Source organism: Xyrauchen texanus, chromosome 28 (genome assembly GCF_025860055.1).
Source record: "Xyrauchen texanus isolate HMW12.3.18 chromosome 28, RBS_HiC_50CHRs, whole genome shotgun sequence".
In the NCBI taxonomy this organism is placed as follows: domain Eukaryota; kingdom Metazoa; phylum Chordata; class Actinopteri; order Cypriniformes; family Catostomidae; genus Xyrauchen; species Xyrauchen texanus.
The window spans coordinates 27,659,379-27,671,468 of NC_068303.1; positions in this window are offsets into that span (position 1 = coordinate 27,659,379).

Below are 12,090 nucleotides of genomic sequence, written 5' to 3' on the forward strand. Positions count from 1 at the left end.
CTTTCGTTTGGTTTGGCAGATTTGTTAACATTTACCTTCTCATTCACCATCAGCTTACAGGTTCTACACTCCATGTCCTTGAACTAGCATTCCTGTGTCTGATGACCACTTTTTCCACAGCAGTAACATGATTTCCTATTCTCATGTTTCTGTTTTTTGCTGTATATTTTGTGAACTTGACTGGACAATCTTAATTCTTCTGCCTCTTTTGCAGCCATTTCCATGGATACACTGACTTTGATTGCTCTCTCTAATATCAGGTTACTTTTACACAGAAGACCCTTTTGAATGGTCTCGCTGCACAATTCACACACAAGTCTATCTCTTATAGTGTCATTCAGCATTGTTCCAAACTCACAAAGTTCAGGCAGCTGTTTCAGTACAGCGACAGCTGGACCAGGCTATGCAGTAGATTATATGTCTTGCTGCCCATTACACTCATAAAACCTCATCCTTTATCCCATTGACCTTGACGAAATAATCAAACTGCTCCGTATTTGAAATCCAATGTTCATCATTTTCATCATATGGTCCAATTTGTCTTACGAGACCTGCCATTTAGTACTGACTGTGTGCCATTTACAAGTTAACTAGCCAAATTCCTTATGACATGATGTGTAGGCCATCTTGTTTCTTCGTTTCACTGAGACTCCTATGAGTGTGACGAGCTCCACATGTGCACCTGCTAGATAGCTTAATGGTGCTAACGTTAGCCAACCATATATGGTCACTAGAAACTTGTACCACGCAATTTAAACTGTATTACGCTTGCTTCTAAAGTACCAGTTAAGAACACAGAAACGTTTACCCTCATCGCCAGCTTTGTTATATTGCCATGGTGACCACAAACTGTATAAAAGATGACACAGACACAGAGCTACACTTTAGCTGTTGCTTGCTTTACTATTTTCCATGTATTGTAGAACTGTAAACTTATAGCGCATGCGTGCTACTGAAGGGAAACAAAGATGGAACATCACAAGGGACATAATGCACCAACACAGAGGATCCAATACATAACACAAACAGTGGGCAGTCTGAGGCTGAGACAATTATAACATCAACCAGCATTATATTATTATAGTGAATGTTTTACCAGGGTTTATGCCCCAGTCGAGCAAATGCCTTTGAGATGAATGGGAATGCTAATGGATCACCCTCTCCAGATATTATAGACCTCCTTGGAGATGTCATAGGGACAAGTATCTAAGTACATTTTCCATATAGCATTCCAAAAAAAATAAAAAACAGTTTGCAGTTAATGCAACCCTCAGAGAAATCCCAAAGACATTCATTCAACATAATGTGGTAGCCTGCTGCATGAGCTTACCATATTTTCTGGTGAGAGAGAGAATAGAGTATAATGGTTTGCTTATTCAGAGGTTTGTTGGATAGAGAGATAGTGTCTCACTTGTTCTGATGTGATTACTGATTATACAAAGTTACCCATTTATATGGACTTGGGGCAAGGGGGAGCAAGGTGGAGGTGGAAATCAAACAAGAAAGAATGAGACAAAAAGAAACTTGAGTCAGCTACATGCTGCATTCCTCCATTAGAGCTCCCCCTTTTGGCAAACCCTCACAAATACACCCTTAGCAAAGATATTAAAGGCATAGATAGCCTTAAAAGGAAAACTCTCTCATCATTATTAATAATGATGAGAGAGTTTTCCTTTTAAGGCTATCTATGCCTTTAATATCTTTGCTAATACACTCTCTCATCGTCAGTCTGTTTGGGTTAGATTTATTTTAAGGGCTTTTTAAGTATGCATCAATTTACACATGCAATAGACAGATGGTTTAAGAGCATCTTACTTTGGTTCTGTTGCATCATAAACAGTGTTTTTAGGTTGCTGAGTACATCCCTAAAAAGCAAACGTCCAACACATGTAATCATTTTATTTTTTTAAAGTCTGGATTTTTTTTTCTGTTTCTTGCAAGTTGTGTTTATCTATATCAAACAGTTTTCCCCTAACTTCAGTGGAGAACAGATCAGATGAATGAAAATGAAAACAGACATTTTCAGAGATATTTAGTGCAAACATTAAAGTGTTCGTTCTGAATTACATGCTTTATATATGTTGTATTATGTACAATTCATTTTTTATATATAATTAATCACACTAAATGAACACATAAAATGAACAGCCTAAGTTTAAAATGAAGTTACACTCAAAAGAGATGGCCACTCTAGTCATTTCACTCTAAAAGTAAAAGCTGCTTTATTCTACATATGATGCTGAGCACACATTCATGAGCATCACCATGTTGAGATTACATGACCAGCCAAATATTGTTTGCTTTATCTGAATAATTGGCAGTGATTGGGCATTTTTAATAAATCATGGCTGACTGTGAATAGCAATTTTTTTACATAACGACATTCGTAACTGAGGATGTCTGTTTTCGCCACATGATCACACAGGAAGATGACCCCTTAAAAAATTGAGAGTTCATGTCAAGTTTGCTGAAAACTTGATGCAAATTCGCCTCAGATTATTTTCAAATGCAAATAAGCTTTGCGCCAAACTTACGGAAAATTGTACATTATTGCCAAAGGTTTTTTGCAGGTTCACCACTACTGGTGAAGAGCTGCAAACTTCTGGCAAACGTTTGCAGTGAATTACAAGCTCATTTGCATATGAAAATAATGAGTGGCAAATTTGCAGCAAGTTTGCAGGAAGTTTGACATAAACTAGACACTAGATTTCTTTGAATGTTGCTACCGAATGTTCTATTTTGCCTAGTTACTGACAAGCGCCATCTCCCATCAGACATTTTTGTATCAGGTCAAGTATTGTGTACCTTTTCCTGTGGTGAGACTGGGTAGGGACCCAGTCTCACCACTGGACAGGGGTCCAGTACTGAAACAAGGAAGTAATCACCTTTGCTTAATCAGTAACGACTATAATTCAGAGGCTCAATTTTCCCTCTAAAATTATTATTATTTTACTCCACTGATGGTTAAGTTTAGGGTTTGAATGTAGAGTTAATAAAATATGCACATACCTCTTAACTGTATTACATCTTTTGGGGCCCTTCTATGTGCATTTCACATGGAAACTGGAGCTTGCATGTGCCCATCCGTTCAGCAACACTTCCTGCTCCGGCCACTGGGGGCAATGCTTCGAGGATCGGTAAGTGAGTTGGCCGAATTCACAGTGTGATTAGACTTTTACAAGATGCTGCATCTAAACTGCTAGGTGTCTGCAAACATAAACAGAAATTTTACTGAGTGCACCTTTAACCTTCTCATTGAAGGCTTCGTTCTTATTGAGAAGAATGCCAGTCATGCAACTCTCCAGACGCACTTCATCTCAACACCCCACAGGTCTCCACATGTTTGATTAAACACACATTGGGAAAGAGTCATCATTGGGAGAGTTTGATTAAGTGTTTGTGAGTGTATTACACACACAGCTCTTTGTTTTACAAGAGATATTTGTGTGTGTGTGTGTGTGAGTGCGTGTCTGGAGAGCTGTCTGTCAGGCATTCCTCTTTGTCAGAGTCATGGTAATGATGAACTATCAGCTTTGTGTATAAGCTCTGTGAAGCCCTTTGTCTCTGTTTGTGTATGTGTGTGTTAGTTTTGCACGTTTTTGCTTGCCTGTATGTATAAACACTTTGACCCCGAGCTTAATTATTCGTGTGTTAGGGGTGGAGGGGGGTCACCTAAAATTTGTATTTGAATGAAGTTTGATAGACAGTGTGTGATGGCGTACGTGGAGTACGTGGTTGAGTATTTGTATTTGAGTATGCCAAATTTATTGACAAAATGCATGTGTAAAAGTTTTTTCTGAACTGAACTGAACCATAAAAGAGTTTTAAAATTTCAACACCCCAAAAAATAAATAAAAGATTATTCAAGATATATTATAACAAGCTTGAATCATTTGCAGTTTTGCATATCAGGTGAAACTTTCTTGTTTTAAGGATTAAAATGTGTCTTGTATTTGGTAAAAAAAAAAAAAAAAGAAGAAGAAAAGATACTTATTGCAGGCGTCAGACTGAGGCTGCATTTTTATACTCTGTTACATTTTATACATCCATTTTTTTCTTTTTTTGAGAACCATAAACTGAACTGAACCATAAAAGAGTTTTACATTGCAAAAACAACCTCATTCCTAATAATCAACTTTAAGAAACATACATTGTTAGCAAAATTGCATACATACTGCAAAAAACAAAAAAAAAAAACAACAATATTGTTTTTATATTTAAGATACATTCTCTGAAATAAAACTTAATATTGCAATATTTAGATGATTATTATTATTATTTTGGTTTTTAAATATAGATTAAATATAAGTGGTTTTTAAAATAAATAAATACATTTTGAATAATCTTAGGGAAATAAAAAATAAAAAAGATAAAAATCGACCAGTGCCAAGATTATTCAAGATTTATTATCTGAAAACCATCCTTAATCTTATGCAATTTTGCTTATTGAGTGCATTTATCTTGTTTTAAGGACTTTAATATACATTGACCGGAACTCAAGACAAAGATACTCAATGTAGCTGTCAGATTGATGCTGCATTTTAATACTAAATTAAATTTCCTACACAACAATAAAGTTAATCACAATTACATTTGTGCACGCTGCATACACAAACAAACGAAAAGCCAAGACCTTGTTGTATACCTCCTTCCTGTGTGTTTGTGTGTAAGTGAAACAGATCTGGGGGGTTGAAGAGATGACCTCATCAGGAAAGGAAACTTTCCCACAGTCTGTACACAAAGCCTGCTGTCAAAAGGTGAACTGAAAGAGAAAGAGAAAGAGAAGAAATTTAACACACACTGGATAAAAAACTGGCCTAATCTCAATATACAGCCACTCTAAAAAGACATCTCGGCCCAAATATTTAGCAGTGAATAAATAGTGGATGTTACTTGCATTAAATTTGTTCCATTAAAGAGGAGTTCTGGGCAAGATGCTGAAGTGCCATTGTGTCCTGTCTTGTTGCCAAGATGTTAACAGCCGTTTAGGGGGAGGGGGGTCATCAGTTTATCACACAAACAAATATTTGCTTAATGACTGTCAGCTTTTTAAATGACACATGTCTTCCTTAAACACTCTTGACATTGTAGAACACAGCGATGTCCCTAAGGCACTCTGTCTTAAAATAAGCAGCGACAATTCATGCAGGGGGGGTAATTACATAGAGTCCAAATGTACAAGTTATTCTTCTGTGACAGAACATAGGCCTAACAATATTTTGCTATTACATTGTCAAGTGTTTGTGTATGGATAGCAGAGTGCTAAATGAAGGCTTAATGTCTTCTTTCCTGGAAATCGGTTTTATGTTTTTACACAACATGAACCTCTCATGCAATATGAGCCACATTCTTAGACCTACTCTCAGATGGGCCGCAGATTGCAGAAACACCATAAAAGTGTGTGAATGTTACCATATGAAATATGAAAATGCTCTATGGCACTTTGGATGAGGGATTCTGATGTTTCTAACACAGTCCAACATAGTGGTGTACTGGTACAAAAGGTGAAGTCTGTTTAGGTTCCTTCTTTGCATCCTAAAAAGAATGTCCGGTGCCTGAAATGCCGCAGTATTTTTGAATGAAGCTTTTAGCATTTGGCATCTGTTGTGCTACATGAATTTCCATGCTGGTCCAGTCCAAAGGTGTCAGGGTTTGGCTTGTTAGCTTGGGTAGCAATTAGGCCCTGCTGGTAGAGGCCATTCAAAAGTAAATGTGTATTCTGTCAATATAATCTTCAGCAAGCAACAGATAAATCACAAATATTAATATTGAAAATATTAATATTGCAAATATTATAGTATATGTTTTAACAGAGCCCAATATTAATTGTTTAGATTTTATTTTAATACATGAATGTATATTTTCCCTGTCTGCTGCTTTTGATGTCATAGCTCATGCACTGCTAGCATAGTTGCTATAGGGCTTGGTGTGTGAATTATTGTGGTGCCATCAGCCAACCAGCATTGTCATTTTCCTTCGGCTTCAGAGTAATTAGACACATAGTATTTATGACTGAGTTTACTGGCTTAAAAACTGTGTGCAGAACTGTGGGCTTATGAGCAAAGATGACAGGGGGTAGAAGGGGTAGGCCAACTTTATATTAGGTGTGTTTAACTACTATGTACTAACGCTAAAATACATACAAAATGTATTTATTGTGTAATGTTGTACTGCAACATGCTCACAAGATTCACAATTGCTGCTACTGAGGCAGAGGTACTGTATGGGTAGGTTTAGGAGTAGGGTTAGTGTTGGGGATCAGGTTTAGGGTAATAGTTGGGGTTGGGTTAGGGTTAGGGCTAAGGTTCACAGTGTAACTATGGATGTAATTAAATGCAGGTATTTAAATGTAAGTACAATGCAACAACATACATGTAAATAATAAGTACTTGGTATTAAGTGCTTATGTACATAGTAGTTAAAGACACCTGCTATAAAGTGGGTCCAAAGGGGTCACCAAAAATCTTTTATGAGAATGAGGTGTGACAGACAAGGTGTGAAGGCGTATACGGAGTAGGCCTACATGGTTGAGTATTTGTATTTTAAGTATGCCACATTTATTAACAAAATGTACGTGTTAGTGCTTGTTTCAAGCTGATCTTGCTTTTTGACCAGCTTAGTCTATGTTGATGCTGGTTGACCAAGTCTTTGCTGGTTAAGATAGTTAAGCAGCCTGGTGGAGGCAAACCTGCACACCAGCATCCCATGTAGACCAACTTCCAAAGCACAACATGCTAGTAAACCGCTAGATTGTTTACTGGGCCAATCTGCTGCTCAGTGGGTAAAAATGTGAGATTGTGTGATTGTGAGTCACCTCTAAGCACATAGGCATCTTAATACAATATATTACATGCCAGTTAACACCCAAACTATTATGCAGATTTTTCGCCGTCAAAAACATTTCACACTTCTTGATAAAGTTACAGAAATCTCTGTAATATTATCAAAATTGAGAAAAAAAAAAATGGACCAAGGAATGAGGTTCCATTTTTTGTTAATAAATGCTGTAAAAATAACATTTTTGTTCATGATACCTATATCATGAACAAAAATGTTATTTTTACAGCATTTATTAATCTATTAATCTAAAATGTTAGTTAATAACATTAGCCACCTTCTTAAAGTTTTGATTGGAATACATTACATCCCGTGTACACTGAAAAATATTTTTACTACTTGTTAAATTTACTTAATTCAAATTAATTAATGCAGCACAATTCTAGAACATTTTGTAAGAAATTTCATTGCGTTAAAACTATTTAAATTCTTAAAATAGAAGTTTAGTTAATCCATTTGAGTTGGGACTACATGAATGCTTTTTGTGGTGTTAAAGTAGTATTGATGAAACTAGGCAGGGGATTTCCATTTCCCAGCATGCTTTGCATAGGACTCAATATGTAAAAGTGTTCACTCCGATGTTAAAATTAAGTGTTAATTTATGTGATTTGTGCAAGATGAATATAAAGGGGATACTTGTTTGTGTTTAATACTTTGTTATGTTGAGATATAGAAGAGTCTCTGTTATATTGGAAATTTGAGGGTTACCTTAATGGTGAAGGGTGGAGTTTGAGCTAACGATGAGGACAGGAAGTTATCATATATGAAATTGAACGCTTGATTTGTTGAGCAATTGCTGTGCTAACCATAGCATAGTTACTAAGCTACTCTCTGTAGTACTTCCAAACAGCCTGCATTTAGCATGCTAACGTTTACTTTCAATAGTTAGTGCAAAAATAATTAAAATAGATTTATTTGTGTAACATTGACCAGTTTAATTTTGTAAGGTTTCTTTTAACACAAATTGTTTGTGTTGAGATTACATAGTCATTTTGAGTTAAGAAAACAAAATTCAAACAAATGAAACCACTGTCCACGATTAAATTAAGTTCAGCCAATGCGCTTTCTTTATGGTTGGGTACTGTGTAGTTGCACATGGTGACATAATTCCACTCATCTAAAGATAAAATCGGATCCGTAAATCCCGCAATCGTAGAGTGTCGGCACTACTGGCAGACTCCGGTGCGACTCTTGGAAATGACTGACTTTCAGTTTATTGTTTGTCAATTGTAGGACGCAGTCAAAAGGCAGCTTTAGAATGCCATAAACTTGACATCAATGCTCTGAAGCAGTGCTCATTCGCAAATTAGGGTTTTATTTACTTAGAATGATCTTGTGACACTGAGGATTAGATTATAACTAAAAAAAGAAAAAAAAACTGCTCTAAAGAGCTCTTCAGAGGAAACACATATGTGCACTTCAATTGAGAAAGCTTCTACTTCTCAGTGAGTCTAAGGAGGCTTTGGCCCTCATGTTGAAATGAGGCTTTGTGTGCTAAGATGCCCAAAGGCTGCAGCTTTAAAGCGAATAGTCTGCACAAGCACATGCCTCATTTTTTAGAACATTCCCTTTGCGGCACCTTGTCTCTCTATCATCACAATAAACTCAGCAATTTCTCCTGTCCTCACTCAGAAACAGGAATGTCTCTCACTCTCACGTTCCCTTTCAGCTGTAGCCTACGTGCTGTAAAGCACATGCCCAGAGCACTTTCGTGATTTGTTCCCTCTCTGTATTGTCTGTGAATTGAAATACACACATTTGCACTCACATAATGAACCTGTACGTAGGGGTGGACAAGATAATCATACTCACTTCTGTGCCAAAAAGAGGCTAGCAGGTTCATTTTTATTACATCAGCAATTCTACTCTAAACTTAATGAGGGAGTCCCTGTGTGTATGTTTGAGAGAGTGAATTATTGTGAAGGTCCATGCTGCTGACTGTAGCGCGATGATGTAGTGGATCTAATCCACTGCGAAGTGGATTTTGGTGATGTAGTGGATGTTTTGTTTTTTATGCGTTACATGAGTAGTATATTACTTAGTATTAAAAGTATTACACTGGCACATTTGTTTAATACATCTTAGCTTTAAAAATGGTAAAAACATGGATTTTGTTAATTAGTTGGCCAAGTTTTTCCCTTTTAACCCACAAAAAAACAAAACAAAAACAAAACATAAATACCCCTGCCATGGAGTGTATTGTTTGTATTTGTTTATTATTAACATGTAGCAGGCAAACATTCATTTTGAAGACTCTTAGCATTCATTCTAATATTTTCAGGTCAGTGAGGAAGAATTCAGATACAAAGTGTGAATACACAGTATGTGGTTGACCTGTGTCAAATGAGATGAATGGTTCAGTGGTATACTGTCTATATAGGCAGCTAACTTATAAGGCATATATTATGCATCATATTTTGTCATTATGTGAATATTCGCTGCCCAACTCAATGAAAGAATGTGCACAATGTGTGTCTGTGTGTTCTTCCTTCAGTTTACGGTAATAATCTTAGTAAGTGCGCAAAAGCTTTTTTAGGGATTGTCTGAACCGTCTATTTTCAAATCGCGGTTGGCTTAACAGGAGATGCCATATCCATCACGTTTTTACTATGCATGTTAAGTTGAAGTTCAGTTTTGAAGACACTGCATTCTGTTCCATTTAGCTGCGCTCTGTCTAGCTGTTTGAAACACTTGTCTGCTGTATATGCGCTTTTTCAGCACTTTGAGTCCATTGCCAATCGCCTGGTGTGTTTATCTCCCCAAGCAGGGGCAGATCTGGACATTTTTTTATGCGGTGGCAAGGGTGTGGTATGCAGGCTGGCGTATGTAATGTAATGCAATGTTCCTATGCTTCAAATATTCACCTTATATGCCAACGAAACTAGTGTGCAGCCATATTAAAAATTTTATCTCGGAACTTCTGTTCTAGCGGTTCTATATAGATATCTATGGTGTTGATGTCAAAGTGTAATTAGCTAGCGAAGTTGATTTACAGGTGTGGCAGGGCGGAGGCATAATTAGCCTAATACGGGACCGGGTGTGTAGGATCATGACCCGGCCCCACCCTCCGCCCTGCCACAACAGGTTATGGAGTTGTCAAAAGCTATCAAGAGTATTTTAAAGTATTCAGGGGATGTCATAACAACTGGAAACAGAGTGGGAGATTTTAAAACAAGAGTACTTCATTCATAATTACACCGTCACAATGTGGATATACTGATATTCTTCTCTCCTCATGAAAATCCAAGAGACAACACAAAGTCATTAAAAATATCTCTGTACGACACCTCTGGCCATATTCTCATGTCATTCACCCATGGCGTTGTAGTTAAGGGAAGCAGATTTGAGCATTTAACCGGGACGGAGGGTGGGGTGACACTATTTTTATACATGTGAAAGTGTATGTTTTATGTTATACTCCGTTTGCAACCATTTTAATCAAATTTAAGCTTCTAAAAATGTAGGGTGACAAATACATTTTAAAAAGTACAAATGTCATTTTCTTTAATGTTCAACTTGTATGTCTAATATTAGCTGCCAATGTTTCATTTAATATCATCTACACATTTTAACAAAAAAAAATAACAAGTTGAAACCTATAAATTAAGCAGAAATACATGTATAACAATTAAATGCTTTTGGTCGATGCTGTGATTGGTTGCTGCTGTAATCAATCAATGGGTCTTTAGTCATTTGTGTGTTCAGTGAGAGTTTTGGCCATTTGACATGAATAAACCCCTACACAATGTCAAAATCAACCATAATATACTTACATTTATATTTAATACATTTGGATACTTATGCTGGGGTGGCAGACAGGGTGGCACTGCTTATTCTTTAGGTGATATTTGCCACCCTGGTAGATCCACCCCTATCCCCAAGTGTTCACTCCTATGGGGAATGTCGCAATGCTCTGAATTGTTGTTGCTGTGATGAGTTCCATTCAACTCGGATTACCATTTCACTATGAAATGGTAATCTTCAACTACCAGTTTATATTGATGCAGGTGTGACATCACGCAAACATGTCGGCGCCCCGGACAGGAAGGTTTACAGTCACTGACAAACATTGACTTGTTTATGGATATTATTTAATAAAAGTGAAAGTTCTTATATTAAATGATGATAAAACATGTTTAGCAAATGTTTTGCAGAGACAGGTGTTCAAAACACTGTGAATTACGCACTCAATTATCGTAACTATAGCATTACAGCATTGTATCAGTTTGTTTGTCATGAGAAGTCTCTGATAATCAATGTGCCCCTCAAAATCACAACGTAATTAATCTAAAAATTAAAAAAGCTCCCTCTTTGACACTTTGTGTTTAGTTGTCAGATGTAACTGAATTTAGAATCAAGTGAAAAGTCACAACATGCATGATCACCACCAATCATTGTTTTCATGATCGATCATTGCTGCCACATCCGTGTACTCGTGCCCATCCCTAATGTTAACGCCAGACTCTATTGAAATTCATAATGAATTGAGTTTCCCTTGCACTATTTGAGTGATGTACAGTGTTCCGGTCATTTAGAGCATATAAATTGGTCACTTTTGGGAATCCATGACTCTTAGGATGCTGCCTATGTAGGCAAAAAGGCAGCTCACTAGATTTTGGAACTAAAATGATATTGTTCCAATGCAGCTTTGCAAAGAATAGCAAACATTTTCACATGGACATGAGATATGAACATATTTGACCAATTATGGCTGTTCAGTAACTATAAGCTGGAAGTTTGATTTACATTACATTACATTACATTATGGTTAGCCTGTCTATAGTGGAGATTTGTAATTGCGTTATTGGATTGCTTTGTGGTTATCTTGTTAATGGATTTATGGCTTAATGACTGCAATTATTGTTTTGTCACTACTGATTTACTGTATAGTTGATTAAAATCGAATATTGGTCCCAACGCTGGTCCAATGCCGATACAGAGCAGCTGTGAGTTCTGACCCAGATTCCAATGGATGTTAGGAGGAAAAGACAGAAACTAGCTAATCAGCCGGTGAAAGAGAGAAGATAGAGATTGAGAGAAAGACAGGAAGAGCACAAGTGACAGAGAGAGAAAGAGGAGGTGCATGAGAGACAGATGAGGTGAGTTTATAAATAGCCTTAAGTTCGTTTGGGATAACAGCATTGTCACAGGCCGAAAGGACTGTCGTCAAGGGCAACCACACATTCCCACACACTTAAGTAGGGTTAGAACTGTCCAGAGGACAGAGTGAAGACTCTTAGCAGTCAGCAGGAG